The sequence below is a fragment of the Palaemon carinicauda genome, chromosome 43 (genome assembly GCF_036898095.1).
Source record: "Palaemon carinicauda isolate YSFRI2023 chromosome 43, ASM3689809v2, whole genome shotgun sequence".
Classification (NCBI taxonomy): Eukaryota; Metazoa; Arthropoda; class Malacostraca; order Decapoda; family Palaemonidae; genus Palaemon; species Palaemon carinicauda.
The window spans coordinates 19,636,176-19,641,624 of NC_090767.1; positions in this window are offsets into that span (position 1 = coordinate 19,636,176).

Consider the following 5,449-nt stretch of genomic DNA (forward strand, 5'->3'; position numbering starts at 1 on the left):
GTAAGCAAGGTAGACAGATTTTCATTCGTGTAGGAAATTTGTAGTCAGTAAATCAATCAGATATAAAATCAGTCATTACCAGGGACTGATACTTGATACCATAACACATAATTATCAGATTGTTCACTTAGAACAGATATAGAGTATGTTCAGAATATTTTCAAAATAATAGGATAATAAGTGCTCTGACACATTTATTTATATAGCATGCATAGAATTTGTAGGGCAAAATGAGACGCAAAATTCAAAGAAGTGTTTATTGCTAAATAATAGATAGCAAAAATACTGTTCACTTTATAATACAATATAAAATCAAAGAAATTTTTTGGAAATATTGTGTAAAGCATAATAAAATAGTAATAACAGAAAAAGCTGTTTCATCTGGAAAGGAAACATGAAGCCACTGTAAAGGAAATATCGTAGTATTTCATTATTTCACATTTCTGTCGTTACAGTTCATCAACACTTGCGTACTTATACGCATGGCACATGTGTATGTCTTTTATGCTTCTTTCACCTTATACTTAGAACAGTTCATAGTGTCACTACTTAGACACTTCACTAAACATGTCACTCCGTAGGAGGAAACCATGTACACCCTTCACTAAAGTCCCAATTAATGCACTGTTCTTCGCAGAAATCAAGCGGCAGGTTTTAGTACACTACCTGCTGCCACCACAAAATGCTTAATCTCTTGCACTTGTTTCGCGTAGTGCTTGAAGAAAACCCTGGATGACTTCCATCCAGTATCGGAGCGAAGACTTTCAAAACTCATGTTCTGAAAGAATTTCAGAGACGAAGCAACTTTTCTCGGATCATGACCTGCGGGTGTGCTGTCTGGATCCGCTCTGCGAATGAAATAGGTGATCTTTGCCCTTAATTGTTTCAAGGTCAATGTTGAACCTGAGGTTTCTCCTCTGAAAGGCTGTCCTCCCCCAAAGTCTGAAGTTCTACAAAAATAGACCTTTAGGCATTCTACTGGGCATAGAGATGCATCTTCTTTCAGATGGCAGATTCTCCAGGGACCCCACCTTTTGGTGGGCAGCTCATTCTTAGCGAGAAACGCTGGGTCAGGAAAAAGGTTCAGTTCTCCGCAGTCTGTGAACTGAATGTGGCCATCATCCCTCGAAAGGGCCACTATTTCACTAACTCTGGCTCCTGAGGCTAGTGCAAATAGGATTATCAACTTTTGAGTCAAATCCTTTAGAGAGCAATCTTCATTGTTCAAGGTAGAGGCTAGATGAAGAACCTTATCCAAGGACCAAGAAATGGGCCTCGGAGGTGCTGCGGGCCGATGTCGAGCGCAGGCCTTAGGGATCTTGTTGAAGATTTCATTCGAGAAGTCCACCTGGAAAGCATATAGTAGGGGTCTGGTCAAGGCAGATTTACACGTGGAGATCGTGTTGGCTGCTAAACCTTGTTCATGGAGATGAATAAAGAAAGATAAACAGAAATCTGTTGAGATCTCTTTTGGTTTCTTTTCCTTGACGAAGGCAACCCATTTCTTCCAGGAAGACTCGTATTGTCTTCTAGTAGATTTCGATTTGTATTCTTCTAAAAAGTTGATACTTGCCTTTGAAATCCCAAACCTTTTCTTGACTGCTAAGGTGAGAAAATCATGAGATGAAGGTTCCGGGTTTTCTGTGATGAAGCGGAGACAGTCGACTTCTGCACTTGTTGAGTCAGAACTGGATCCGGCAATGGAATCAGCTTCAGTCGTAGTTCCGTTATCAGTGGGAACCATATGCTGTTGGGCCACTTGTGAGCCACTATTGCTGCTGTTCCCTGAAATGATCTCAGTTTGTTGAGGACCTTCAGCAGGAGGTTGGTTGGAGGGAACAGGTAAATCCTGGACCATCTGTTCCAATCTATGGACATGGCATCCACTGCTTCCGCTAGAGGATCCTCGTACGGGGCTATGGATCTGGGTAGCTTCTTGTCGCTCGTCGCGAAGAGGTCTATCTGCAGTCCTGGGACTTTGCGTAAGATGAAGGAGAATGATCTTGCGTCTAGGGACCATTCTGACTCTATTGGGGTGAGCCTGGATAGAGCATCCGCCGTCACATTGCTGAACCCTTGGAGGTGAACTGCTGATAAGTGCCATCTTTTCTTTTCCGCCAGGCGGAAGATGGCCAACATCACTTGGTTGATTTGAGGCGATCTTGAACCTTGTCGATTTAGGCATCTCATTATCACTTCGCTGTCTAGGACCAGCCGGATGTGGATCGAGCAGCGAAGCTTCAGTTTCTTCAGCGATAGAAAAACTGCCATGGCTTCCAGAATGTTGATGCGGAAGGTCTTGAAGAGGGAGAACCAGGTTCCTTGGACTTTCCATTGGTGAGAGTGGCCTCCCCCTCCTTCCTTCGAGGCATCCATGTGAATGGTGACTGAAGGTGGAGGTGGTTGTAGGGGTACCTTCTTCTTTAGGTACTTGGCCTCTGACCCTGGCTTGAGAAGTGATCGCAGACGAGTTGGTATCGGTCTTGTTAGATCTCTTCGAGCGTTTGATGCGTATTTTCTCCAGACTCCTGATGCATCTTTTAATTGTGCTCTCAACACTGGGTCTGTCATCGAGGCAAACTGGAGAGACCCCAACTCTCTCTCTTGTTGCCTTCTTGTTATCCTGACGGATTGAAGGAGTCTCTTCACAGATCCCGCTATCTCTCTCCTTTTCTTTAATGGAATGGAGAGGCAGTGTGACTGTAAGTTCCAGTAGACACCCAGCCATTGGAACTTTTGAGCTGGAGATAGTCGAGACCTTTCCAAGTTGATCTTGAATCCTAGATGTTCCAGGAACTGGATCACTTCCTTGGAGGCTTGTGTGCATTCTTCTTCGGATGCTGCCCATACCAGCCAGTCGTCCAGGTAGGCAATCACCTCAACTCCCTTTAGGCGTAGTTGACGAATGACTGCGTTCGCAAGCTTTGTGAATACCCTTGGGGCTATGTTTAGTCCGAAGGGCATGGCTCTGAAGACATATTGTCTCTTTTGTAGATTGAATCCTAAGTAGGAGGAAACTTGTCGATTGATCGGAACATGCCAATATGCGTCCGCCATGTCTATGGAGACTGCGTATGCCTGTTTGGGCAGTAGGGTCCTTATGTGTTGAAGAGTCAGCATTCTGAACTTGTTGAGTGGTCATAAGTCCAGAATGACTCTGAGCTTTTCCGAATCCTTCTTCGGAACACAAAACAGCCTTCATTGGAATTTGATGGACTTTGCCCTCCTTACAACTCTCTTCTCTAAGAGTTCTTGGACATATTCTTCCAGAATGGGGGTTGAGTGTTGGAAGAACTGAGGGGAAAATTGGTGGAGTTGCATCTCAACTCCACCCCAGTCCATTCTTGATTAAGCTGTGGGCCCAGGGATCGAAGGTCCAGCGATCCCGGAAGAGGAGAAATCTCCCTCCTACTGGAAGCATCTCACTTGGAGTGCTGGTTGGAGGACTTGCCTCCTTGGCCACGTCCACCTTTGTTGCCCCTGCCTCTAGAGGGGCGTCTAGAGGAACCTCGAAAGGAACCTAGAGACTTTGGCCGAAAGGTTGTAGATTGCCTTTCAAAGGCTGGGGTAAAGACAGGCGACTGAGTCGCCACTTGTTGGGGCACCAGCTGGTATGTGGTAGGTGGTTGTGCCACCGTCTGGGGCACCGTGGCCACGGGAAGCTGTTGTTGTTGTCGTGGAGGGCGAGAGGGCACTCTAGGTCATTTAGTTTTCTGTTTGGGTTGGGGACCCTCCTCACTGGAAGACTTCCTCTTGGATGACAAGCCCCACTTGTGGAGGAGATTCCCATTCTCCGTAGCGGCTTTGTCAACAACCTCTTTGACCACTTCGCTTGGGAAGAGGTCTTTTCCCCAGATGTTGGAAGCTATCAGCTTCCTGGGTTCGTGCCTCCCCGCAGCCGAGGCGAACACGAACTCTCTGCAAGCCCGTCTGGCTTTAATGAAGTTGTACAGGTCCTTGGTGACCGTTGCCAAATGAGCTTTGGCAAAGACCATGTACATGTCTGGGGTGTCTGGGACGCTTGCCATAGTCTCTAATCCAGTCTGTAAGGACATAGAGGCGGCAAGTCTCTCCTTCGTCTCCTGCTCCCTGCGCAGGTGGAAGTCCGACAACTTCGGGAGGTCTTCTCCGAACTGACGTCCGGCAATGTCAGCCTCCAGCTTCCCAACCGAGAAGGTGTTATAAACGTCCTTCCAGTCAGCATCGTCAGATGGTAGGGGGAGGGAAAAGGGTCTACACTCTTCAAGTGTAGGACAAGGTTTCCCTGCCTCAACTGCCTTTAAGGCTGCCTTGAACCCTTTCTTCATAAAGGGGAAGGCACGGGAAGAAGCAGCAATGAAGGATGGGTGCTTCGTGCTGAGAGCCGGTACCTTGGAACTAGAGAAGGCCCTCTCCTTCAAGGTCTTAGTGAACAAGGCCTGGGTCTTGGGGAGGTCCTGATGATGACCTCTTTCAGCTCCGTCTCCTCTTTTGAGGGAGGTTCCGTCCTTAAGCGAACGTAACAATCCGGGTAGGCCCCTTTACTGGGCCAGAACTCAACATCCTCTACTGCGACTGTGCCCAGTTTGTCGGAGAGGAAGATCTTCCTTCCTAACATAGGCATGTGTCCAGCATACCTCCAAGGATTGATGTCTGAAAAAGAGGGAAGTTCCTTCACGTTTAGCTTCTTGGGGGCTAAACGAGTAGATACGAGTTGATGCATCTCTGAACGAAGTGCAGCTTCCTTCTCGGATGACTGCTACTTCATGTCCTGAAACATGGACAGAAGGGAAGTTAGCGTATGGCTAATCGTATCCAATTGGGGGGGCGGAAGAGTTCGACGGGACAGGCTCAGTCACCGCAGCCAATGAAACCGAAATAGTTTTGGTTTTTTCGTCGTCGCCTTCAGGAGGTAAGACAGCCTCCTGATCCTGCTCTTCTGCTAGAAGACTGCGTTCCGTATCTTCGGCAACCACCGACAAGTTGTCTTCCAGCTGGATGTCTTTCAAGGCATCTGAAACATCAGATTCTATCGGAATCTGGACGAGGGGGATCTCAGGGTGAGTTTGAGGGATAACTACATCCAAAGATGCCCTAGGGAACAGACAACCTCTCATCCCTTCATTAGGAAGGTATGGGCCAGTGGTGTTCTTCTGGAAACCTCTGAAACATTTCCCAGCGTCTCTCTTGCTGCCTCCCTTGACTCAGTAGAAGGACTGAAGAACACTCGATAGGTTAGGGGAATCTCTGCCGGGAGCCGACAAAGAACCCGAGCCAATCCCACAATCTACCCGTAGGGTCGATTGTAGAATGATGGCCAAGATGTGTGAAGGCTAGGCCAACACCAAAGGACAGCAGGGGAGGGGTAAGGGTCCTGTAGGTGAGGTAGCACCCGGTAGGTCCTACCTAACCTAAAAGATTCTGATCCAGAGTAAAGACAACCTTAGTGGCCAGGGAATTCAATTCCCTA